A 27,666-nucleotide genomic window follows, 5' to 3' on the forward strand; every position below is an offset into this window, starting at 1 on the left:
ACTGTATTTTCTTTTGTTGATAACTGTATTTTCCTGCTTCTTTACTGTTGTAATCCCGAAATGCGACTCGTCTGTGAAACACTATGATGTACCTGGGTCTTTTAAATGTGCTATAGAAATAAAAGTGAAACTGAAACTAAAACTGAAACTCTATTGTGAAGTCACATATTAGTACCAGATTCTCCTCTCTATTGTGATGTCAAATATCAATGCCAGATTAGCCTCTGTATTGTGATGTTAAATATCAATGCCAGATTCGCCTCTCTGCTGTGATGTCACATATCAATGCCAGATTCGCCTCTCTGTTGTGATGCCAAATATCAATACCAGAATGTCACCTCTGCTGTGATGTCAAATATCAATGCCAGATTCGCCTCTCTGTTGTGATGTCAAATTTCAATGCCAGATTCGCCTCTCTATTGTGAAAACAAATATCAATGCCAGATTTGCCTCTCTATGGTGATGTCAAATATCAATACCATAATCGCCTGTCTACTGTGATGTCAAATATCAATGCCAGATTCGAGTCGCTGATGTGATGTCACATATGAATACTAGACTCGCATCTCTGCTGTGATGTCACATATCAATACCAGACTCGTGTCTCTGCTGTGATGTCAAATATCAATACCAGATTCACCTCTCTGTTGTGATGTCACATATCAATGCCAGATTCACCTCTCTGTTGTGATGTGACATATCAATACCAGACTCGAGTCTCTGCTGTGATGTCACGTTTCAATGCCAGATTCGCCTCTCTCTTGTGAAAACAAATATCAATGCCATGATCGCCTGTCTACTGTGATGTCAAATATCAATGCCAGATTCGCATCGCTGATGTGATGTCACATATCAATACCAGACTCGCGTCTCTGCTGTGATGTCAAATATCAATACCAGATTCGCCTCTCTGTTGTGATGTCATATATCAATGCCAGATTCGCCTCTCTGTTGTGATGGGAAACAATACACTAGTACACAGAGAAACACACGGCCATGAATGAGGGAGAATGAGACCCAGAACTGAGTGAGAAGCAGACATAAATACACAGAGGGTTAACGAGGGAAGTGGGAGCACACGGGGAACACAGTTGACACTGATAATCATAACAAGACATGGCAGGAGTAAACGCAACACTGAGGGGAGACTGTCAAAGTAAAACAGGAAGTACAGAGGTTCAGACAGGAGTAGAGAGTGCACGACATAACGGGCTGTGGAAAAATGGAATAAAACACAAGGAGGGGAACAAGGGTCTACAGATACACAGGGGATCACAGAGGGGGTAATCAAATAAGGAGCATCTTAACAGAACAACTTAGAAACCAGGGCAAAAATAAGGAACAAAACACAAAACAAACGAAAACTAAGAACACTGGGCCAACATGGCCCAGGATCATGACAGGTTTAGTTTATTTGATGTAAAACTTCAGTGCATGGTCCCTTGGATCAGCTGACAAAGATCCCATTAACAGGCTGGTTAGGTATTGTTGTGGAAATTTTAATTACCAAAGCCTGCAGACGGGATGAGTTGTAACAACACCTTTATTTCAGCAAATTCATGCATGAGGAGGGACGTCAGTCAGGGGTTACTGAAAGTCGTCTCTGACAATGAACAGTTCAGGTCCTTTTTATACACAGTCACAGAACAAAAGGCTTTTACAGTTGCAGTTCACACCTTGGCTCTAAAAAGACAGACTCTCTATCACCTGTGTGAATCTCCCCCACTCTGGGGTCAAGCCTTCCTGTGTGAGCCTTCGCATCCTGGGAGACATTCACCAGTTTCTCACCGTCTGTTTCCCAGCGTGAATGAGGTGTGAACCACACATACTAAACTAAGTAACATGAAAGCAATACAATACATTAAAGGACAATACACTAAAGAGAAATCCCACAACAGTTCCCACCCTCTTGATTGCATCTCAATCACTAGTACCAAGGATTTCTCTTCCTAACATTCTGTTAATTACATCAGCAATATTGCACACAATATGCATCATTCTTACAGTGTCAGGAAAATAATTTTACTCATCACAATCATCCTTGCTTTTGCTATCATCAATGTAATCTTCAGCCTGCAATAGGGGAAGCTGCAATTTGGGAGACTCGCTTTCTTTTGTCAGTGCCACTGTGATTAATCTACTCAATAGGGTTCAGAGGCATGGGATCAGACAACAACCGCAGCATGTGAGAATGGCAATAAAAGTGGCTATGGACATTAGCAACGACATCACTATGGCCTTATACTTCCCAAACTGTCTGTTTAACCACCCGTCTAAGGGGTTATTGATGCCGGAGTCCTCTGTCGTTTTGGATGGCAGTGTTCACAAACCTTCCAAGGCTCTGGTTACAGTGTCATCTGAGGCTGTGTTGTTTGGAATGAATGTGCAGCACATAGGACCCATCGTAGCTCGTGGGTTGCTCCTTCTGTTGCACGAACCTCCTTGGATGTTGGCATGGTGCTCAGCTGCTGATCTCTCTAGAGGCTCCACCAGAGGGTGATCATCAGCACACTAAAAGGCATCAGAGCTACCCCAGTGATGAGCTGCTTCCTGGCTTGTTGCATTGTTGCAGGTAGAGGGTGGACTGCCTACTGCCTGAATGAGGTGCGGGGATTATTCTGCCCCGTTTGTCTTTTCTAGTTGCTCATCCGTTCTGGGTGGTTCTCCTCCAAACAGCTTATAGTGGCTGGCGTGGATCCAAGTCAGTCATTCTCCAACCTTTACCACTGTTTGTGTGGTCAGTAGCACTTGGAATGGACCCAGCCACCGCTTCGCCTTCCAGTGTCTCCTCCTGAAATCCTTCACTAGCACCCAGTTCCCTGGTTTGAACGGGTGCAGGGGTCCTTCTGCTGGCCTGGGCAGGGCTGCTTTCACTGCTCGGTGTACCTGCGAGAGAGTACTGGAGAGATTTTGACAGTACACAATCATTTCGCTGTTGCACAACTCTGTGGACATGCCAGTCCATTTGGGGGGTTCTGCCCCCACTCTGGCGGGTCGTCCATACAACACCTCATAAGGGCTGAGGTGTACTGGAGGTCTGGTTCGCGTGCGCACATACATCAGCACGGGGGGAAGTGCTTTTGGCCATGTGAGGCCAGTTTCTTCACAGCACTTTACCAGCTTGGATTTTAAGGAGCCGTTCATTCTCTCCACAGCACCTCCAGATTGTGGGTGATATGCACAGTGTGTTTGCAATTTGAAACCTAGTTGCTTGCTGATCTCCTTCAATGCCTGGTTCACAAAGTGAGTACCATTATCACTTGTGATTTTCCCTGGGATGCCCCACCTGGGAATGATTTCTGACAGGAGGGCTTTTGCCACTGCACTGCTGTCTGCACGATTCGACCAGTGTGCAGCCATGTTTGCGCCAGAGAGTTTTCTCTGGCTGGGAGGCAAATGACTTTGCAGCAGGAAGATCAGCGAGGTTAGGTGTGGACAGTGGTGCCAAGACAAGTTGGAAGGGTAGGCCTCCTTCGGCTGCTGCTTTGGCTGCTGCATCGGCGGCTGCATTTCCTTGGGATACAGAATCAGTTCTACCTGTGTGTGCTGCGCACTTTACTACAGCAATGCGAGCAGGCAGGAGGATGGCATCTAGCAGTGCTGCTACCTGGTTAGCATTGAGGATGGGCTTCCCATCAGATTTCAGGAACTTTCTGTGCCTCCACAAGGCGCCAAAATCATGCACCACACCGAACGCGTAGCGAGAGTCAGTGTAGATGGTGGCTGACTGACTCTCCGTAAGTTTACAGGCTTCTGTGAGCGCCACAAGTTCCGCAGTCTGTGCTGAGTAGTGTCTGGGCAACAAGCCTGAAACGAGAGTGGCATGATCAGAACACACAGCAAAACCCACCCGGTTAGTTCCACGTGAATCACGTGAGGAGGAGCCATCTACATATAACACTATGTCAGAGTTCTCGATGGGAACATCTAACAAGTCAATCCGAGGTGTACAAGTTTCACCCAATACAGCAGTGCAGCTGTGTGGTTCACCATCCTCTCGCGTGGGGAGAAGAGTGGCTGGGTTAAGTGTTGTGCATCGTTTCACTGTGATGTTGGGCATGTCAAGCAGTATGGAAGAGTACCTGAGCCAGCGAGCTGCAGAAAGGTGTGAAGTTTTCTGCTCCAGCAAAATGAGAGAAACTGCATGGGGTACCTGCACTGTCAGAGGAGAGTACCCTACAATGTCACGTGAGGCGAGCACGGCCTTCTCACACGCAGCTACTGCTCGTAGGCATCCAGGCAGTCCTGCAGCTACTGGGTCAAGCTTGGAAGAGTAATAACCCACCGGGCGAAGTGGATCACCATGCTGCTGTAAAAGAACAGAAGACATGAACCCATTCTTTTCATCCACCATTTGTGTATATGGTTTGGATGGGTCTGGAAGCGCTAAAACGTTTGCAGCAGCTGTTTCAAGGAAGTGAATGCAGCTTCAGCCTCTGGTGTCCAAGAAATGCAATCATTGGCTGACAGACTTGCACCATGAAGGAGCGCAGTAAGTGGAGCCTCCACAGAGGAGTAGTGTGGAATGAAATTGCGGCAGTATGATGTGGTTCCTAGGAATGACATCATCTGTTTTTTGGTGAGGGGTGTTGGAATGGTCATCACAGCTTCCACCCTCTTGGAGGAAATCTGGTGAGAGTTGTAAGAAATCACATGCTCTAAGAATGTGACTTGCTCTTTACAAAACTGCAGTTTTGACTTACTAGCTTTGTGGCCCTTGTGATGCAAATGTGTCAGTAAAGTGAGAGAATCTGCCAGACACTGCTCTTGTGTGGGTGCACACAGTAGCAGATCATCGACATATTGCAGTAACACTGTGCCTTCGGAGAGGATCAAGTCTGACAGAGAGTCTCTTAAGGCAGCATTCAAAATCGTGGGGGACTCACAGTAGCCTTGACACAACCGAGTGAATGTGTAAGCCTTTCCCTGGAACTCAAAAGCAAACCAGAACTGGCTATCTGGGTGAACTGGAACAGAGAAGAATGCATTAGTCAGGTCAGCAACAGTAAACCACATAGCATCAGATGGTATTTGGGACAAAATGGTGTGGGGGTTCGGAACCACGGGGGCTCTGGGGATTACAGCCTTGTTCACAGCTTTTAAGTCCTGCACAAACCGCCACTCAACAGGCTCATTTGGTCCTCTGATTTTCTTCACAGGGAATAGTGGAGTGCGAACCGGAGAGGTGGGGCATGGGATAATTACTCCGGCCTTTAACAGGGATTCAAACACAGGAGTAATTCCCTCTATGGCTTCCTGTTTCAGAGGATATTGTCTTTGGCATGGTCTAAAAGAGGACTTTGGAGTGATTACAACAGGCTCACAATCTTTAATTATGCCTACATCTACACCTACTTAGATGAGGCCCACAGGCCGTTAGGCACCTCTGTCAGCAGGGGATGTGAGGAGTTTAGAGGAGGTGCCGTTTGAAGCAGACAGTGTGAGACAGCTATGTTCACTAGCTCAACTGAGCGGACACAATGGACTGTATATGTCACGGTTTTTCTGTTGGCTTTCATTTCTCGAGAAAACAAAACTGTGGGATCCTCTGTAGGCTCCCAATCGCAAGTGCGGTAGCACCGGTGCATAAATTCTCCCATGTCTTCCCACTGGCAGCTGTGAGCTATTGCCAGGGGAACATGTGGGACGGATGCATCCATAGTAAACATGTTTCTTTGCTTATCAGTGAGAGAAATCGCAAGCGCAGCAAATGTGGAGCTCCAAAACATACATGTCACAGTTAGTAAATCATTTTCGGTTCTGCACCATCCTTCCTCATAACTGTCATCAGGGCCATGGAGAGAAAAGTGAGACGTGCAACTCAACTCTCCAGGAGCCATAAAACAGACATCTGGAGGCATGCAGTTGCGAGTCGCTTGTATGAATTCTGTAACAAGCGGCCCCTCCTCCAGCTTCCACTCGTAAGCGAAAGCTGGAGTCACGGGCTTATATTTCACCATCATATAATCATAGTCAGATTGCGTGATTGTGATGCCATTATAGCAGGAGATTAAACTTATTTTCAGTTTGCACATCAAATCTCTGGCAAGTGTAACGCTAAGTTATTTAAGAGCTAGTTTTATTGCAATGGATGAGTTTACTGACTGACGCGCAGAAGAAATAGTTCTTTATGGAGCCTAGATGGTGTGAATGATGAGACCAGAAACTGCAATATCTTGTACCAAAATTATATTGAATAAATGGGGGAAAGGGGAAATGGAACAAAAATAAGTAATACAACACACAACATAAATAAATGCCCACAATTAAATAATAAATCAATGTGATTGTGCTGTGCAGGAGTCCTTTTTGTTAAGAGTCCTTTTGGTCCTTTGTTAAAGTTTCTTTTTAAAGTTCACTTTTTAAGGAATTCCTCCTTAGGGTCCAGCTTCATACAGTGGGGATATGGTGCCTGTAATCCAAAGACGGCAAATTGGGGGAAAAGAACAAAGAATGGTCCTACCGGCTCGCCACTTCAATATGAAGAAGATCAGTTTAAAGGGGGGGAAAAAAACCTGACCTGTAGGCCAGAAAAATGTCCATTAGTAAATCAAAATCAATTCAGTTTACCGGTAAACAAATACATTTTTCTGCAAGTCTATGTAACAATGCAAATCATGAATCATCATCATTATCATCAACAAATGTACAACAGTTAAATTAGCAATCATCATGGCTACGTAGCTTAATCTATACATTCCAGCAGCGTTCGCTACAAACAAATACAAAAACAACAATAAAGAAAAACAACTGTCTAACAGACAGCATAGCCGAATTCAAGGCAACACATAACAACAATCATTCAATTGCACTTTGTTTCAAAGTAAGCCCATTAAAGTGCTTAAGTAAATAAAAATGTTCAAAAACAGCGGTTTTTGAACCGGAGTTCTGCACGCGGTGGGAACGCCGCCGAACAAAGTCATTTTTAATTGCGAAAACGATCGACTGGTTACTAATAACTAAAAGGTTGTTATTGGTAGATGTTAAGAACACTTACCGCTGAGGTGAAATGAGTTTATAGATGAATTTAGGGGAGAAACGCTTTGTTTTCCAACGCCGTTCTATATGCAACAAGCTTACAGCCACAGCAGGAGTCGAACCCGGAAGTATCCCTCCACAGCTGGTTTTCATAGTTGCCGCGACGTGGAAGGAGCCAATCAGGAGAGGGACCTCAAATCAGCTGACGTGGGTCATGTGACAGGGTGTAGTTGATATGGGTTACAGGTTCCCCCCTCGATCTCATGTACGTCCCTGTACATGGTGGCTGGTTCCGGATGACAGGTTGCTCAGTGGCAGTAAGTAGATGGTCCTCTTCATCCTCCAGTGCATGAGTAAAGGCAGTGGTTAAGCCATGGACTAGTGCCTGAATAATCTTCAAGATGGGCTGACCAAATTTAGAGTATTGTAACCGGTCTGGTGGATTCCTGGTCCGAGTTGATGTCCTCACAGGTTCTAGTTCAGAGCTGGAGGTGTCAGAGTTAGACGGTAGATCAGCAGCAGAGGACATACTGGACTCAGTTGGCAATTCGACATTGGTAGGTTCAGCAGAGGACAGACTGCCCTCTGATTCCACAGGATCAGGAGCTTCCTCCTCGACAGGGGTTTCTGAGTCAGGGGTTTTGCTCTCTGCTGGCTCAAGAGGAGGCAAAGGGAGCGTAGCAGGTTCACAGAATGGCATATCAGGTGGTAAAGGTTCAGTGGCTGGAACGGTGGATGAAGGTTCTGGCAGATTGTGGACAGTGGTGAATTGCAAAGGCTCTGAGACAGGATTATACCATTGATGTGGTATCATATCATCCTCATCTTCTGACTGAGGTTGTGCACGGTCCTCATCAGAAAGGTTGAGTGACTGCTTCCTGGTTGGTTTTACAATTGTTCGGTTGGTTCCAGTGGAATCCGGCAAGAATCCACATGGTAAGAGAAGATCTCTGTGTAGAGTACGAATTGGTTTGGATTTGTTCTCTGGCCGGACAGTGTACACTGGAAGATTGTCTGCTCTTTTTACCACCACATAGATGTCTGGTTCCCATTTGTCTGCAAGTTTGTGTTTGCCTCGGAGTTTCACATTACGTACCAGCACTCTGTCACCAACGTCCAGTTCAGAGGGGGTGACCCGTTGGTCGAAACGGCTCTTGTTCCTTCCCATGAGCTTCTCCGCATTTCCAATGACAATTTTGTAGCTCTTTTCTAGATTTGACTTCAGGTTCTGGACATACTGTGAATGAGTGGGCTGATTGTTGTCCACAGGCAGTCCAAAGACCAGGTCAATCGGGAGGCGAGGTTGTCGACCAAACATGAGCTCATAGGGTGAGTAGCCAGTAACATCACTCCGGGTGCAGTTGTATGCGTGGACCAGGGGCTTAACAAAATCTTTCCAGTGAGTTTTCTCTTCAGTGGTGAGTGTTCCGAGCATATTCAGGAGTGTTCTGTTAAAACGCTCGACTGGATTACCTCGTGGATGGTATGGGGTAGTTCTGATTTTGTGAATTCCAGCCATTTTGCAAAGTTCTTTTATTGTGCGTGACTCAAAGTCTGGTCCTTGATCACTATGGAGCTTTTCTGGGATACCATAATGAACCAGGAAATTGTCCCAGAGACATTTGGCGACAGTCTTTGCTTTTTGGTTTGGAGTGGGGACAGCGACAGCGTACTTGGTAAAGTGATCTGTTATTACAAGAATGTCTTTGGTTCTGCTCCTGTCAGGTTCCAGTGATAAAAAGTCCATACAAACCAGTTCCAGAGGTCGATAAGTTCGAATGTTCACCAGGGGTGCTGCTCTTTCAGGTAAGGCTTTCCGTTTGGTGCATCTCTCACATGTCTTCACATTATTCCACACATCATTGGCCATTTTCGGCCAGTAGAATCTTTGACGTACGAGGTCAAGAGTACGGTCGATGCCCAAATGACCCATCTTGTCATGCAGTTCTGACAGTACTTCAGGACGAATTTTCTGAGGCAACACTAGCTGGTGATAGAGCTGGTCCCCAACTTGCCTCCTTCTCACGAGAATGCCGTTTTGGAGCTCCAGGCGATGTTGGTCTCGGAGTAGAAGGGGCAGTTCTGGGAGTTCATCCCGCAAGATGGGAGGTGGACTTTCCCCAGTCTCTAGCAGCAATATGACATGCCTCAGGGTTTGGTCTTCCCTCTGTCTCTCAGCAATTTCAGCGTTTGTCAGCTGAGAAACAACAGGAGATGCGAACTGAGTGTCGTTGACAAAGCTGTCAGACAAACTGTCGGCATGGGCAGTCAGTGACTGAATGAGTGCGGTGGTGGACGTCTTTTCAGCCATGCCATAAACGAGCTGACGGTCACAAATGGCTTTGACCGTGTGCTGATCGATGGAAATTGAGGAAGACTGATCCAGATGATGTTGGGCAAATCGGAGAATTCTCTCCCTCTCCTTTTGGGACATTTGGTCATTGGCGAGTTCTCCATGTGGCCTGCGAGAGAGAGCATCAGCGTCTAGATTCTGCTTACCAGATCTGTACATGATTTTGAATGAGAATGTGGAAAGAGCAGAGAGCCAACGGTAACTGGTGGCATCTAATTTAGCAGAGGTGAGTAGATAGGTGAGTGGGTTGCTGTCAGTAATGACAGTGAAGTTGGTGCCGTAGAGATAGTCATGAAACTTCTCCGTAACAGCCCACTTGAGAGCCAGAAATTCCAGTTTGTGAGCTGGATATTTTGACTCACACCTCGACAGACCGCGACTTGCATAGGCAATCACCCGGTTTTGTCCTTGTTGCTCCTGGTACAGAATAGCTCCTAGCCCGGCAGAACTAGCATCTGTATGGAGAAGGTAAGGCTTCTGGGGATTGGCGAAAGCAAGTACTGGTACTGTGGTGAGGTTTTTGATAATGGTGTCAAAGGCTTGTTGACATGCAGAAGTCCAGCGACTGGCAAGGGGTTCCTTAGGATCCAAATATTGGTCTCGCTTGATGGTGGCTCTGAGTTTCCGCTGTGATGGAGGATATCCAGCAGTAAGGTCATGCAAAGGTTTGACGATGTTAGAATAGCCTTGGATGAACCTGCGGTAATATCCTGCGAAACCGAGGAAAGAGCGGAGTTCTTTAAGAGTCTTTGGAACCGGCCAGGACTTAAGTGTCTCGATTTTATCTGGATCTGTCTGCACACCATCCTTTGACACAACATGCCCCAGGTATTTTACGGATTTCTGGAAGAACATGCAGTTTTCAACTGAGAGCTTGAGTCCAAATTCCTTTAGACGGCGAAGGACTTTCAGCAGTCTCCTCTCATGCTCTTCAAGCGTTGGTGCAAAAATGATCAAGTCGTCAATGAAGACCAAGACTTCTTTCAAGTTCATTTCTCCCATGCACTTTTCCATTAGTCGTTGGAAGGTACTGGGTGCGTTTGTGACTCCCTGGGGCATTCTGTTGAACTCATAGAATCCAAGTGGACATACAAATGCCGTTTTGCTCTTGTCTTCCTCCTCCATTTCAATCTGATAATAACCAGATTTAAGGTCAAGGACTGAAAACCATTCTGATCCAGAGAGAGCTGTAAAGGTATCCTCCAACTTTGGCAGTGCATATGCATATTTGATGGTCTGCAGATTTAGTTTCCGGTAATCAATGCAGAGCCGCACACTCCCATTCTTCTTTCGCACCACGACAATGGGTGACGCAAAGGGTGAGTCAGACTCTCTGATGACCCCAGAGTCTACCAGCTCCTTCAGGTGTTGGCGCACGGCATCCAGATCTTGAGGATGGATTGGTCTTGGGCGCTGTTTGAAGGGAGTAGGGTCAGAGAGCTTGATCTGATGTTTCACTTTGTCGGTTTTCCCAAAGTCAAGGTCGTGTTGGGCAAAGACATCATGGAGGGCGTTTAACTTCTCAGTAATACGACTCTTCCATTCCGGTGTTAAGGGGGAGTTACCAAAGTTGAAGTTGAATCCAGAAGTTACAGGGTTAGGAGGCATACTGTCATGACTCCTTTCTTGACACCGAATGGACTGAATGGCACTGATCTCTGCAATGATGGCTTTGGCTGGGAGGGTTACATCATGATCAGACTGGTTGCAGATGACCACAGGTAAGTGGTATGGCTGGTGAGAAGGGAAATCCATGACACAAGACGGGACCATTAAGCCACCTGGCAGAGGTGACGAAGTCGGATGTTCCACCAACACAGCCTTCTCGGCCTGGAGGCAGCGTCCGAAAATTAACCCCTCCAAGGCAACAGTTTTTCCAGCTGGGATGGTCTGTGGTCCGTCAGTGTGCAGCTTGATGATTCCATGATGATTACTGTTGGCCAGTCTGTATCGTTGCTCAAGACTTTTCAGCACCGTTCTGTATCCATGTGGGGCTGGAATGGAGGGTTGTTGGTCTGAGAATGCTTTCTCATATGCCAAGTCCAGAGTGTTTGTACCAATCAGTATTGATGGTTGTTGAGCTGATTGGACATCAGGAACTACCAGAGCAAGTGTATCAACAGCTGTGGTGGAACCCAAGAAGTCGGAAGGGAAAGTGACGTTCATCTCCACATAACCAAGGTATGGAATAGCTTGGCCGTTCGCTCCTTCTATCTCCAGGAGATTTTTCAGAGGTTGTATCGCTTGGTCAGAGAGATAATCATGGTGGAAGGAGTGAGAGATGGTGGTTACCTGGGATCCAGTGTCTAACAGGCAGTTGAATACAGTCCCTCCAATCGTGACCTGTGCTGTACTTCTGGTTCCGATGAGTCCTTTAGGCAGTGTGATGGAATGTCCATTTTGCTTGTGACTGGGACATGGGTTAACTGCAGCCTCCGTCTGTCCCTCCACAGAGACTGCCTCTAGTTTGATGATTTGTTATTGCTGTCCCAAGCCTGCTGTCTTTTTTCAAGTTGTTTCTTCTTTTTCAGAACCAGTGTCGGGTTTGGAGGGTTGGCGTATCCCGCTGACATGTGCCCATTCTCTCCACATTTAAAGCAGTAGCCTGCTCTAGGCCGGGAACTGGTTGCACTGCTGCTGGGTCTTGGTTGTGCTGATCTGAGTTGAGGTGGTGCTGGCTTGGAGAATTGCGATTTTTGTGAGAGAAGAGCAGCCATTTGACTCTGCAGTTTCTGCATCTGTTGCTTCAGCTCATTAATAGCCTTGGTGTCTGAATGGCCACAAGCACATGTGCTCTGAGAGTGAACAGCGGCACGAGGCTTGGATGCAGTCAGGTGCTTCTTCATGAGATTCTCCTTGGCCAGCTGTCTACCCTCCTCAGTTCGAAGCAGTAGGAGGAGCTCTGCAAAACATGGGGGATCACTCCTCAAGTTCTCCAACTGTAGTTTGTTTATGATATCGCTATCCCAGCATCCTCGACAAAACTGCTTGAGTAAATGTTTGTTGAAGTCTGAAGACAAGATACCACCTCTTTTCATCACAGTGTTTAATGCGAGTTGTAAACGTTGCAAAAAAGCAGAGGGTTTCTCAACTGAATCCTGTAATGTATTCAGGAATTGAGCGAACAACTCCTCTCCATCTTGTACTGTGGCAAAAGCAGAATCCAACACTTTTAAATAGATGGATGGAATTGTGTTTGAGCCCAGCCCTTTTACAACATCTGCTGCCGGAGGTAGCAAACTTTCAAGGATGCGACGAGTGATCTGTAGAGGTGCTAAATTTGGATCTGCTAATAGCAGTTCAATGTGAGATCTCCAGGTCTCATAATCGGCTTCGTTGGCTGGCTTGGGAATCTTCCCAGAGCAAGGACGAAGTCTGAATGCAGGTATGGTGTCTGTTTTTACAACATGCTCCACCACTACTTTTTGTATTTCCGGGGGATTCATTTCAGTATGTGACAGCGAAAATCTTTGTGGATGTGGCAGTGACCCCTGTTGGTCAGGTGAGGGATTGCTGGTAGCTGTCTCAGGGATGGCGGAGTGTCCAGACAACGACCCCTGCTGGCCAGGCAGAGATGGTGCAGGCTCCACAATTTGGACTGAGGCTCCCTCTTCTAAGTCACCATCTTGTTCCATCCCTTCCAGATGCTCACTGATTTGTCCCATCATTTCCCTCAGAATATCTGGAAAATCCCTGCCGCTGCGGCGTGCAAGTTGCTTGAGCTCGCCGAGGTAATCTGCAGGGGTCTGGACTCCCGCTGTGGCTGTGCATTCTGCGGCAAGCGATTTTACACAAAAAGTCAAAGCAGAGTAATTCTTTGACTGATGAGTATATGGGAAAAATGGAATAAGAGCAGTTAACGCAGAACTATCAACGTATTCAACGATCAGGTTTTTGTAAAACACACTATTTAAGTCATCCACGAAAATAACCTTTTTGATACGACCGTATTGATTCAAATAAGCAAGTATTTCCTCATCTTTCTCAGTGTTTGTGGCACCAGAAACAATAACAGAATGTGCAACATTTACCCCACTTTCCTGAATAAACATCATTTTTCCCTTGTCGCGGACCTTATCAAAACCACAGAAAATACCAAATATTCAATTAAATCAAATAACACAAAAAACAGTCATTCACACATCAGGCTCCTGGCTGGCTCGCCACGTGTAACGCTAAGTTATTTAAGAGCTAGTTTTATTGCAATGGATGAGTTTACTGACTGACGCGCAGAAGAAATAGTTCTTTATGGAGCCTAGATGGTGTGAATGATGAGACCAGAAACTGCAATATCTTGTACCAAAATTATATTGAATAAATGGGGGAAAGGGGAAATGGAACAAAAATAAGTAATACAACACACAACATAAATAAATGCCCACAATTAAATAATAAATCAATGTGATTGTGCTGTGCAGGAGTCCTTTTTGTTAAGAGTCCTTTTGGTCCTTTGTTAAAGTTTCTTTTTAAAGTTCACTTTTTAAGGAATTCCTCCTTAGGGTCCAGCTTCATACAGTGGGGATATGGTGCCTGTAATCCAAAGACGGCAAATTGGGGGAAAAGAACAAAGAATGGTCCTACCGGCTCGCCACTTCAATATGAAGAAGATCAGTTTAAAGGGGGGGAAAAAAACCTGACCTGTAGGCCAGAAAAATGTCCATTAGTAAATCAAAATCAATTCAGTTTACCGGTAAACAAATACATTTTTCTGCAAGTCTATGTAACAATGCAAATCATGAATCATCATCATTATCATCAACAAATGTACAACAGTTAAATTAGCAATCATCATGGCTACGTAGTTTAATCTATACATTCCAGCAGCGTTCGCTACAAACAAATACAAAAACAACAATAAAGAAAAACAACTGTCTAACAGACAGCATAGCCGAATTCAAGGCAACACATAACAACATTCATTCAATTGCACTTTGTTTCAAAGTAAGCCCATTAAAGTGCTTAAGTAAATAAAAATGTTCAAAAACAGCGGTTTTTGAACCGGAGTTCTGCTCGCGGTGGGAACGCCGCCGAACAAAGTCATTTTTAATTGCGAAAACGATCGACTGGTTACTAACAACTAAAAGGTTGTTATTGGTAGATGTTAAGAACACTTACCGCTGAGGTGAAATGAGTTAGTAGATGAATTTAGGGGAGAAACGCTTTGTTTTCCAACGCCGTTCTATATGCAACAAGCTTACAGCCACAGCAGGAGTCGAACCCGGAAGTATCCCTCCACAGCTGGTTTTCATAGTTGAAACGACGTGGAAGGAGCCAATCAGGAGAGGGACCTCAAATCAGCTGACGTGGGTCATGTGACAGGGTGTAGTTGATATGGGTTACACAAGCAAATTGACAGGGCACAGGTCTGACCACAGAAACTGGTGTGTGAATTTTCTACCCTGTCCGTCTACACAACACAGGGGAATGGTGAAATTTTCTCTCTGTAGGGTTCCTGATGCGGACACAGAATGAGTGAACTTCTCACCCAGCACGGGCTGGGGTGAGAGAGAATCTGAGCGTAGTACAGAGTGGGTGGCCCCGGAATCTACAAGAAATTCTACTTCCTGGTTACAAACTAACATTTTATAAAAGGGCAGTGATTTATAAGGCACGCTATTTAAATGTACATATGTACCAGCTGGTGACAAAGAGACCTGCTCTTCATGCTCAAAGTGTGATGTATTAAAGTGTGTGTGTGTGTGTGTGAAACACTTTCTACATCAATGGGTGTGTGTATGTGTGTGTGATTTTCACTTCCCTGTTCTGATGAGGTGGGCAAACCACAGCCTGAAGCGTATTCTGGCGTCCTTTCCCCCCTGTCTCAGTCCGCTTGCTCCCACCGTGGGCTCGGCCTTTGGTAATTCTGTTGTTGTTGCTGACTATTTCCACGACAGCCACGGTTAGGACAGGTTCCTCGCCAATGTCCATAGTCCCCACAGACAAAACAGGCGTCCCGATCTCGTCTTGACTGCTGTTGTTGTTGATAATGTCCTCGGTCCCGTCTGTTCTCCCCACTTCGGTCACGACAACTGTCTCTGTTGTGGAAACCTCCGTGCGGGTTTGCCACGGCGTTATACAGTGTTAGGGCGGCATTATGGAGGTCGGCATTCTGTTTTTCCTCTCTTTTGCTTTTCTTCTCATCCAGGTGGCTCTGAGCGTGGCGGGCATGGCGTTGTAGCTCCGTTAGCCGCGGCTCATCTTCTCCCCCCATGTACGAATGCTTTACCTCGGCTGCCACATCTGATCTCAGTCCCCGGAAAATGTGGCCGCAGAGATGATGCTCATATGTGGAGGCGGAGGCGCGCGGCATGTCATCTTTGGGTATTCCACCATTAGCTTCAAACACAGTTGTCATGCGATGTATGAAATCGTCCACAGATTCATCCTTTCTTTGCTTGCAAGCCTGAATCTTTGACATGTCCACTTTATCTGGGAAAACCTCCTTTAGCTTATCCATCAGGTGGGTGACTGCAGTACAATATTCAAGGTTTTCTCCATGCTCATAGGTCAGGTGTCGCATCCTCAGCATAGGATCAGGCAAGTGAGGTGATATTCTCCTCAGGTCGCATGGCTTCAGCTTGCCTGCCACTGCGCGTCTAATTTCTTGACCCGTGGGACGATATTCTTGGCAGAAAATTAGGAGGTGCTCACCGAACTTTGCACCCGACATGAGGGGGTCAGGTAGATGGCTTGTGGCGTCAGCGATGTCTGACTGTGTCCACGGTCTGTGAACTAAAATAGGTCCCTCGGGTCCCGCCACTTCCACCATTGGGAGCTGCAGGCTTTCTCCTTTCGCCTGTCGCTGTCTCCGCATTCTCTGCCCGGTCTGGAACTTTTCGACCTCCTCGCTGCTGTCTGCGTCGTCTGTATCGTCCCGCTTGTCATCAGTGAGAGAATATTCAGGCTGATCCGTGGCAAAAGGCAGGGCGTAATATCCATGGCGGCTGTCCTTACTTCTGTTCTTTCCTCTCACCGCTCTCCGTTGCTGTGTTTTCGTGGCTTCAGCTCGCGGCGTGTTTTCAGCTCGCGACGCACTCCGCGTGTGGCTGAGCGCTGTGTCGGATCTGAGTGTCACTATTTCCGCTTCATCCTGGTGGGGCTGTCGCTCCTCAGTAGCGGAATTGGAGCTTGCATCCTCTGGCGATGAGGCGCGTGGTGCAGAGCGGGATAGGGAGGGAAAGGAGTCCAGGTCCGCATCGGCTTTCAGGCCCTGCAAAACAGCCTGTACTGGGGAAGCACAAACAGTGCGTGAACAGGGAAATGATGTTTTGTTCTCTGTGTTATACGGAGGTGGAAGAGGCGCTGAGGAAGATTCTGCGTCAGCCTCCCTTCCACGCACTTCTCTAGGTAATTATTTCAGAGCTGCTTTGTTTTCTCTTCTTTCTGCTTCCCCTATCCACGTTTTCAAGCATTCCTTCTCATCGCTTACTCTACGCAGATCTACGGTCCTAACTTTTCCTTTTTCCAATAATTTTGCTTCTTCCTCTCGCAACTGTTCCTCTATTTTCTTTAACTGGTTAACACTCAGCGATCCCTTTTCAGGAAACCCGTTTACTTTTTGCCACTTAACAACATATTTCATACACCCAATTCCCCATTTCTTAACCATAGAGTCAAATATTGAGTTTTGTCCCTGGCCACCTCGTGGAGCGCTTGCAGCAGCCGCCGCTCGAGCTGCTAATCCGGCTCCGCTGGCTGCCTTACTGGATCTAGATCCCATATTACTACACGAGGCATCCCCCGTGAGGTTCCTTGCCTTCTACGGACCAAGGAATGAACACCGCCACCCCCAGTCTCCTTTGAAGAAGTTAGGATCTTTTAGAAGACGCTAGGGGTGTCACTCCGTGATTCTACATGAAGACTCTCCGTGATTCTACACGAAGACTCCCTCGGAGCTCTTGCCCTGGAAAGTCGTAACACGTTCACCTTCTTGAGCTCTCCGAAGGCTGCAACACGCTCACACGGCCAGACACAAAACTCTCGTGACTTGTTAAAAAGGTAGATACAGCTCACCGTTCTGCAGGAGATTCCCCTCGATTCGTCAAGGTGATCTCGGTGGTCGCTGAACCACAGGCTCTGTGACTCTGCCTTTCTCTTTGCTTTAAACAGCTGGCAGGACCGAAGCGTTTTGCTACCTCGGGGTGATCAGCCGTCCCAGAGCCGTCCTTCAGCGAGAACATTGGATCACCCTGCTCGCAGCGCCAAACTGTTGTGGAAATTTTAATTACCAAAGCCTGCAGACGGGATGAGTTGTAACAACACCTTTATTTCAGCTATCTCATGCATGAGGAGGGACGTCAGTCAGGGGGCACTGAAAGTCATCTCTGACAATGAACAGTTCAGGTCCTTTTGATACACAGTCACAGAACAAAAGGCTTTTACAGTTGCAGTTCACACCTTGGCTCTAAACAGACAGACTCTCTATCACCTGTGTGAATCTCCCCCACTCTGGGGTCAAGCCTTCCTGTGTGAGCTTCCGCATCCTGGGAGACATTCACCAGTTTCTCACCGTCTGTTTCCCAGCGTGAATGAGGTGTGAACCACACATACTAAACTAAGTAACATGAAAGCAATACAATACATTAAAGGACAATACACTAAAGAGAAATCCCACAACAGTTCTTAATGGTTTTGGTTTAGTTTATTTGATGTAAAACTTCAGTGCACTGTCCCACGGATCAGTTGACACAGATCCCTGGAACAGGCTGGTTAGGTATTTAATGGTTTTGGCTTAGTTTATTTCATGTAAAACTTCAGTGCATGGTCCCACGGATCAGCTGACACAGATCCCATGAACAGGCTGCATAGGTATTTAATGGTTTTGATTTAGTTTATTTGATGTAAAACTGCAGTGCACGGTCCCTTGGATCAGCTGACACAGATACCAAGAACAGGCTGGTTAGGTATTTAATGGTTTTGGTTTAGTTTATTTGATGTAAAACTTCAGTGCCTAGTCCCACGGATCAGCTGACACAGATCCCTGGCACAGGCTGGTTAGGTATATATTGTTTTTGTCTTAGTTTAGGTAATCAAAAGGTTTAGTGCACTGTCCCAGGGATCAGCTGACACAGATCCCTGTCACAGGCTGGTTAGGTATTTAATGGTTTTGTCTTAGTTTATTAGATGTAAAAAATCAGTGCATAGTACAATGGATCAGGTGACAGAGATCCCATGAACAGGCTGCGTAGGTATTTAATGGTTTTGGTTTACTTTATTTGATGTCAAACTTCAGTGCATAGTCACACGGATAAGCTGGCACAGATCCCTGGCAAAGGCTGCTTAGGTATTTAATGGTTTGGCTTAGTTTATTAGATGTAAAACTTCAGTGCATAGTCCCACGGATAAGCTGGCACAGATCCCTGGCAAAGGCTGCTTAGGTATTTAATGGTTTGGCTTAGTTTATTAGATGTAAAAATTCAGTGCATAGTCCCATGGATCAGCTGACACAGATCCCATGAACAGGCTGCGTAGGTATTTAATGGTTTTGGTTAACTTTATTTGATGTCAAACTTCAGTGCATTGTCCCACGGATCAGCTGACACAGATCCCATGAACAGGATGGTTAGGTATTTAATGGTTTTGGTTGAGTTTATTTCATGTAAAGCTTCAGTGCACGGTCCCAGGGATCAGCTAACACAGATCCCATGAACAGGCTGGTTAGGTATTTAATGGGTTTGGTTTAGTTCATTTGATATAAAACTTCACTGCTCGGTCCCAGGGATCAGCTGACACAGATCCGATGAACAGGCTGCGTACGTATTTAATGGTTTTGGTTCACTTTATTTGATGTAAAACTTCAGTGCACTGTCCCAGGGATCAGTTGACACAGATCCCTGGCACAGGCAGGTTAGGTATTTAATGGTTTTGGCTTAGTTTATTTGATCAGAAAGTTTAGTGCATGGTGCCTAAGATCAGCTGACACAGATGTCTGGTGCAGGCTGGTTAGGTATTTAATGGTTTTGGATCAGTTTATTTGATTTAAAACTTCAGTGCATGGTCCCAGGGATCAGCTGACACAGATCCCTGGCACAAGTTGGTTAGGTACTTAATGGTTTTGGTTTAGTTTTCTTGATCTAAAACTTCAGTGCAACGTCCCAGGGATCAGCTGACACAGATCCCTGGCACAGGTTGGTTAGGTATTTAAAGGTTTAAACTTTGTTTATTTGATGTAAAACTTCAGTGCACGGTCCCAGGGATCAGCTCACACAGATCCCTGCCAAAGGCAGGCTAGGTATTTAATGGTTTAGACTTAGTTTATTTGATCAGAAAGTTTAGTGTATTGCCCAAGGGATCAGCTGACACAGATGTCTGGTGCAGGCTGGTTAAGTATTTAATGGTTTTGGTTTAATTTTTTTGATATAAACTTTAAGTGCTCGGTCGCAGGGATCAGCTGACACAGATCCCATGAACAGGCTGGTTAGGTATTTAATATTTTTGTCTTACTTTATTTGATGTAAACCTTAAGTGCTCGGTCGCGTGGAGCAGCTGACACAGATGTCTGGCGCAGGCTGGTTAGGTATTTAATGTTTTTCTCTTAGTTTATTTGATGTAAACCTTAAGTGCTCGGTCGCGTGGAGCAGCTGACACAGATGTCTGGCGCAGGCTGGTTAGGTATTTAATGTTTTTCTCTTAGTTTATTTGTTCATGAAGTTTAGTGCACTGTCCCAGGGATCAGCTGACACAGAACCCTGGTGCAGACTGGTTAGGTATTTAATGGTTTTGGCTTAGTTTATGTGATCAGAAAGTTTAGTGCACAGTCCCAGGGATCGGCTGACACAGATCCCTGGCACACACTGCGTAGGTGTTTAATAGTTTTGACTTAGTTTGTTTGGTGTAAAACTTCAGTGCACGGTGCCAGGTATCAGCAAACACAGATCCCTGGCACAGGCTGCTTAGGTATTTAATGGTTTTGACTTAGTTTGTGTCGCAAAACCAAGCAATGTTGAGCAATGAAACAAACCAACGGATGCCCAGAAGAGTGCAATCAAACGATGAGTTTATTAAAACACACACAGGAGAAGAAGTATGGCAACATCACATTAGCACACGTTTTCTGCTAAAAATACATTTGAGAATACTTTTAAAGCAACAGGGATAACGCCCCCTTCATGGAGTCAATTACAGATCAAAGACGTTGATTACAGTAAATGGTACATCTTTAAATTTACAGACAGTTCCTCTTTAGTTAACACCTTCCATGTAAGGCAATAAGTTTGAAGCCCAGAAGGTTCTTGGGGCTGGTACTTCTCTTGACTGGTCCCCTGTCATCTGTTGCCAAGTAAACTAAAATGCAGTTAGAAGCTAAATGCATTTCAAGCGTGTATGCAGTCCTTCTATGCTCCAGTCACTTACACAATAGATTGTGAAGACATAGCGCTTCACAAAGCTTAAAACCTTTAATAGACTGAACATCAACTCTGAATGAGCACAAAAATGCAATGTGTGTATAAAATGATTATGGCTGCACCTGTAATAAAGGTTAATATGGTGGCAAACATCTTTAATACAATATCAGTGCTGTAAGGTATATTATTACGGCACTGTTAATAATGCAGGTTATATCGTAGCAATAAAATAATTTCTGTATCTCCACATTCCCTCTCTTGAGCTTTCTTTTGGAAGCTCACCACACCTGGTGTTGTGTCACTCCTCAGCCCCCTCAGTTACTACAGAGGTTATCAGTGGACACTGAAACACCGGAACCACCGCTCCGGGGTCCACTGCCCTCGTTATTACCTTTACCAACAATCCTCTGGCACAAGGAATGAGACAACAACCACAGGTGACCAGTAACCCTAAGAATGTTGCGAGCATTGCAGATATAGCCAAACCTTTCCATTGTCCAAACACGGATGCCATCCAACTCTCCAGCGGGTTGTCAATTCCTGAGTGCTCATGCATGGTTTTAGACAGAGTTTTAAGGCCCTCCAGGGCTCGAGTTACTGATCCATCTGGAGCAGTGTTATTGGGGATGAAGGTGCAGCACATGTCTCCAAACATTGCACATACGCCCCCCTTCTCCGCCAACAACATGTCAAGGGCCATTCGATTTTGCACTCCCATCAAAGAGGTCGGACCCAATTCTTCTGCGAACCCTTCCATGGCGTCACTGGTTAGGTTAGAGAGTCTCAGCAAATTATAATGAACATAGTTTATGTGATTGTAACACTGGTGGTGCAATACTAGTAATGGGCATGTAAGACCTGTTAGTGCTACTTCTTGCCTTCTTTGCATGTAGTATGGGCAGTGTAGTTACCTTTAACCACAGTACGAGGACAGAAGGGAAATATGGGCCAGATCAGACAGGTTCTAGATTCGTAGGAGCCAAGGGTGTGTGACAACAGAGGACTTGTACGCAGTAGGTGTAGAAAACACAATTGCATTTATTGACAATTATTAAAGTTTAGCAGGTTGTGCACATTTAACAAAGGTAGAGCACGCTTCTTAAAAACAAAATAAAATAAAATAAACCCCACAAATGGTCGAACCAAGGATATATTGTCTTTTGTGTCCTTTTTTTAAAGTCAATTTCAGTCTGTCAATGTTCAATAGTCACTCAGTGTGTTTGTAACCAGTCGGGTTACAATCTACCAGTTCATCCGGCTCTTTGGGCTGGGCTCGCCATCCAGTACTGGAAAAGGGATCCTCGATTCTTCTCAGGTCCTCAAAACCAATCCAATCCAAATAAGCAAAGGAAAAAAACCTGACCTGCGGACCAGGCCAGAACACAGTAGTTCAACATTTAAGCTATCATGTCTGTAACTTATTATTACTACTAGTTGCTTGTAGTGTTTCTAAATTTCTTTCAAAATATTCTATGTTGTACAACAAATTATTCTAATTTCAAAGGGAAAAGGTGCATAGGAAACACACATTTAAAATAATACAAAATAGCTCAGCAGTGCATTAAAATACACATTGGCTTGAGACTTATCAAGTTTCAACTAAGTAAAGTGCAGGTGAATTCACTTAATTTCACGTTGCTTTCACGTTGCAGAACTATAATTAGCACCATGAGAAAAGTGAACATGTGCTAACATAACAACTTCGCACAAAACCATACATTATACATCAATACCACAGTAATGTGACATGAACCTTTAAAGAACATTTCGTATAAAGTGCAGCAGACTCAGTGCTAATTGCTTTAGCCTCGGAAAGGGCACTTTCATTGCAAAATGGCTAGCGGAAGTTAGCATCGGAGCTAGCGGCAAGTAGCATGCTATGCTAGCACACATGTACTGCCTGGGACTTACCATGTGAAGCAACAAATGCTACACGGGGCTTCACAGTGCTCACGCTGGCTCGCGGCCTCTAGAATACGGTATCACTCTTATTATTCTCGCCGAAAAAAGGACTTTCACTATCCAGCTAGCTTCTTCGCCGCACGGGTAAACGGATCTTTCACCGTCTGTGTCTCTGGCGTATCTGACTGGCACACGAAGGCACACACAGGTGTCTGAGCAGCGCACACAGACGAGCCAATGATTGGTCGCTCAGTGGATCTAACAAAGACACTCCACAGGACTAAGTCCTGCCCCCACACCATTTATATATTACATATACATACGTACATATTAGTTAAATTTATGTTTACATGCTTTTTATCAGTATTTATTACCATTATGAAATTAGTATTTTAATCAAAAGAGTATTAATATTTATGCTTTTAATCCCGTTTTTAACACTGGGTTACACTATCCCCCCTTAGAATCATGCAAGTCCCTTTGCATGGGATAGCTAAACGGTAATGACAGGGGAACCAGCATTCCTGGGGATGACCACAGAATCTTGTTCTGTCAAGGCACTGGTAAACAGCCAGGCTTAGACCTTGAAACAGGGACTGGGCAATGGAAACGAGGGGATTTCCCAACTGACTATATTGTAGTTGTTCTGTTCTCTCTGAGCCGCCTTATAGTCGCTGCGGCTTCACTGTCAGTATTTGACTGACTTGAGTTTGCTTGATTATCATTTGAGTTGTCTTCTTTCACTGGCCCATCACAGGCAGGTCCATCAGGTAAGTTAGTGTCACTGCTGCTGAAAGAAGGGCTGCTGAAAGAAAGTGGAGAGGTAAGTGACGGAAGTGACGGACAAGGTAAGCGACTCATGCTGTAACTGACGTCAGACGCCAGAGATTTTGGCGGAAAATTAAAGCGAATGGTAGTTTAGATTTGAATAAATTCCTTTAAGCTTCAGTATAACCAAATACACTTATCAATTGTCTTATAACTAACAACATTTGTCTAAATCATCTCCAACACCCTGGAGAACAACAGGGAGAGTTTAGAGGCTCTCCAAGATTACATTGATCAGTACTTCCAGGATCTCGTGATGAAGAAGGCTCAGAGTGCAGCTTCCCCGGCCAAACCTGAGACGCCGTCGTCGAAAAGACTTCGCCCGGCAGATTCCCCCGGCACAACATCGCCAGCCGGCAAAGATATTGTCGACATACTGGAGTCAATCGACCAACGACTGTCCAGTTTCGATGCAAGGCTGTCCTTGGTGGAGATTCTTCACCGGGAATTTAAATCCTTGCGAGAGTCCCTGGAGTTCAGCCAGCAGCAGGTGGAAACGCTCGCTGCTGAAAGTGCCACGCTAAGGGAGTCGGTGAAATGTCTCACAGACAATGTTACAGCTAAATAGAGAAAATAAAAAAATAAAATAAACAGTTATAGATCTACAAGCTCGTAGCATGCGTGATAATCTGGTATTTTCTGGTATTCCAGAAGCCGCTGGAGAGGACGCGGAGACCACGGTAAAAAGCTTCATCAAAACCCACCTGAAGCTGCCCGAGGACACGGTGAAGAACATCGTCTTTGATAGGGTGCATCGCCTCGGCCCCATTCGGGCTGCGGCCGGGAGACCACGTCCTATCGTGGCCAAATTCGGCCACTACAAACAAAAGGAACAGGTGAAAAGCCGCGGCAGGGAATTAAAAGGAACGGACTTCAGCGTGAACGACCAGTTCCCCAAAGAGATCCTGGAACGACGCAGGGTCCTCTTCCCAATCCGACGCAGCTTTATCCAGAAGGGCTCCCGCGCTGTCATTGCTGTGGACCGGCTGTACGTGGACGGACAGCTCCACCGCGACCCCGACATCACTCCGTGGCTGTATTAACTTCACACCAGATAAGAATCCGCTACACCCTTTCCCCACCCACTCACACTAACTTGCATTAACATCTGTTTAACTTACTAGTATCAAATCACATCTTAGGTGTGATTTCATAGCAGAATTAACACCGTCACTCTCTGTCAATGGTTTGATCGGAATGTTTCTGGATTTTTTTTTTTCTTCTCGTTTTTCTTCTCTTTTTTCCCCCTCTTGTTTTTATGCTGCTCACCCTTGTCCTTGGTTTCTTTCTTTCTTTTTTCTTTCTTTCACTGCTTCGATCACCTGCTTCCACACTCATCCACAAACAACATCCTTTTAAATTAATACTTTAACAATTCTGTTTTGCAGTGTTAGTCAGTAAGTGACTGGCTGCTCCCGTATGGGATTAGAACAATGCCACCTTATCCCATAGTCCAGCCAATAATGCGATTCACATTCACGTATATACGCAGCCAATCAACGTCGTTGACAGGCTATGACAGCGTCCTTATGTGCCGACAGCAGTGTTTTAGCAAGCAAAGCGGCGTGGCTGATGTGGAAGCCACGTTAATGACAACGTGTGCAACCATTGGAGATGTGAGCAGGACAGACGGAACAATTGACGGAAAAAGTGTGGACTTTATACCAGGAAGGCCAGCTCTGTTCTGGGATGCACCCTGGACCCAGTGCAGGTGGTGGGAGACAGAAGGACTCTGGCCAAAATAACATCTCTGATGGACAGAGTCTCCCACCCCATGCATGTAAATGTTGCTGAACTGCAGAGCTGCTTCAGTGACAGACTGCTGCAACCTAGATGCATGAAGGAGCATTTCCGCCGGTCCTTCCTCCCTGCAGCTGTCAGACTGTACAATCAGAACTGCTCCCAACAAACACAGATGTCTACATCAGCGCTGTAACAACTTCTACTGTTATAACTTGCACATTACTTTTCTCAGCTTATATATACACTAACTTATTGGAAGTTACATGTCTACTTTTTAATGCACAGGTACAATAAACAATCTGCACTTTTCTAATTATTCTAAATATTCTTAACTATTTAAACATCTTTCAGTATCCTGCTCCGTTTGCACACTATGTGTACGCTAATTTAAATAACTGTACAATACTCTACTCTGGTAACTATTGTCCATGATGTAAATATGTAAAAATTGTGCTTCTGTTCTGTTTGTATATGTGTGTTTTTGCTGCTGATACAACCAAATTTCCCCTTGTGGGACAATTAAAGGATTATTCTATTCTATTCTATTCTATTCTTTATTTGGACACATACGCACAGCACGATCACGTACAGCCATGCGCTCAACGGCAGCACATTTACATCAGACAGCGCACACAGTCGTATAGGATACACACACTTAAACCAAGCGTACTCATATTAGTAAATATGCACACACATAGTCAGACTCAGGGAGCATCTCACCACACATTTTTTCTCTCTCCCCCTCTTTTTATTTACGAACAAGTGATGTATTCTCTCCACCTGTCTAAGCGACACACACAGCGCACACCCCTAGTTATACACAGACATCTATGGGTGCACTAAGATTCGTTACATGGAATGTAAATGGAGCTGGCTCCAGAGAAAAGAGGTTAAAAATATTTAACCAACTCAAAAAACTACAGGCAGATGTTGTCCTTTTACAAGAGACCCACAGACCTCTTAGAGGTTCGAATGAACTTAAAACACCTGAGTTTCCTAATGTGTTCTCAGCTTGTTATAATTCTAGACAAAGGGGAGTAGCAATTTTAATCCATAAAAAAATTAATTTCACAGTACTCGATACAGTTATAGATCCAGAGGGCAGATTCTTAATCATTAAACTATCTATACTTGATAAAAAGCTATGTATTGTAAGTGTATATGGTCCAAATGTTGATGATCCCTCATTCTTTCACGGTTTTTTCAGTGCACTCTCTGAACACTTAGATGGCACACTTGTTCTTGGAGGCGACCTCAACCTTGGACTAAATGAAGAAATGGATAGGCTCAATACAGCAGGAACTCAGCGTAATTGGCAGTCCATAAATATAATCAAACAGTATATGAGCGACTTTGGTCTTTGCGATGCATGGCGCTCCCTTCACCCCACCAGTAAGGAATATACTTTTTTCTCACATGTCCATCACTCCTACTCTCGTCTGGATTATTTTTTGGTCAGCAGCTCACTGCTGAGGGACATTTCAGACACTGAGATTCACCCTATAGCTGTCAGCGATCATGCTCCTGTATCTTTAACACTAATGCACAAGAATAATACTACGCCTAGTAAAAACTGGAGATTTAATACATCACTGCTTAAAGATGAAACTTTATTAAATATTTTAAAAAAAGAGTGGACTTCATATTTAGACTTTAATGACACTGCCGGAACATCAGCTTCTGTTCTATGGGAAGCAGGGAAAGCTGTGATGAGAGGTAAAATAATTTCTTTCTCATCACATAAAAAGAAAAAAGAAAACAAAAATATTCAGGAATTAGAAAAAACCATCAAATCACTAGAAGAAGCCTATGCGTCCGACCAAGATCAGGAAACATTGAACAAAATACGCAAAACAAAACTAGAATTAAATGAGATAATTGATAAAAAAACAAAATTCTTAGTACAAAGACTACGCTTACAAAATTATGAACATGGTAATAAATCCGGTCAATTTCTAGCAAACCAGCTAAAAATAAATAAAGAAAAAACAACTGTATGTGCTGTTCAAGACTCATCTGTGAACACAGTATATGACCCGAAACATATAAACAACATCTTCAGGGATTTCTATAAAACGTATTCACCACAAATAAACCCATCTGTTACGCCCCACTTAAAAACGAAGTGTTGACCGGGGTTGGGGGTAACACAAAGAGAAAAAGAAAACATGAACTACTGGAAGATAACTGTCATTAAACACGATTTATTACCCAAAACTACAACAGTAAAAAAAAAAACACAGGGAAGCTCTTCTCGTCGGGGTCTCCAAGGCCAAAGCAACAAACAAAACACCCCCCTTTAGCTAAAAATCAAACCAAGAATTCTCTAACCAAAACAAAATACAATGACTGAGCTCCCTGTCTAACCAAAACAGGAGAAAACAGTTAAAACAAAAATGGCAGAGAACCCCTACCTGCTTCCACAACAATGACCTAATTAACACAGCAAGGGCACACCTTTGCTTACAATAAAAGAAAGAAAATCAAGGTTTCACAGAGTTTAAGTTCTCTCTCACA

The sequence above is a fragment of the Pelmatolapia mariae genome, linkage group LG13 (genome assembly GCF_036321145.2).
Source record: "Pelmatolapia mariae isolate MD_Pm_ZW linkage group LG13, Pm_UMD_F_2, whole genome shotgun sequence".
Lineage (NCBI taxonomy): Eukaryota > Metazoa > Chordata > Actinopteri > Cichliformes > Cichlidae > Pelmatolapia > Pelmatolapia mariae.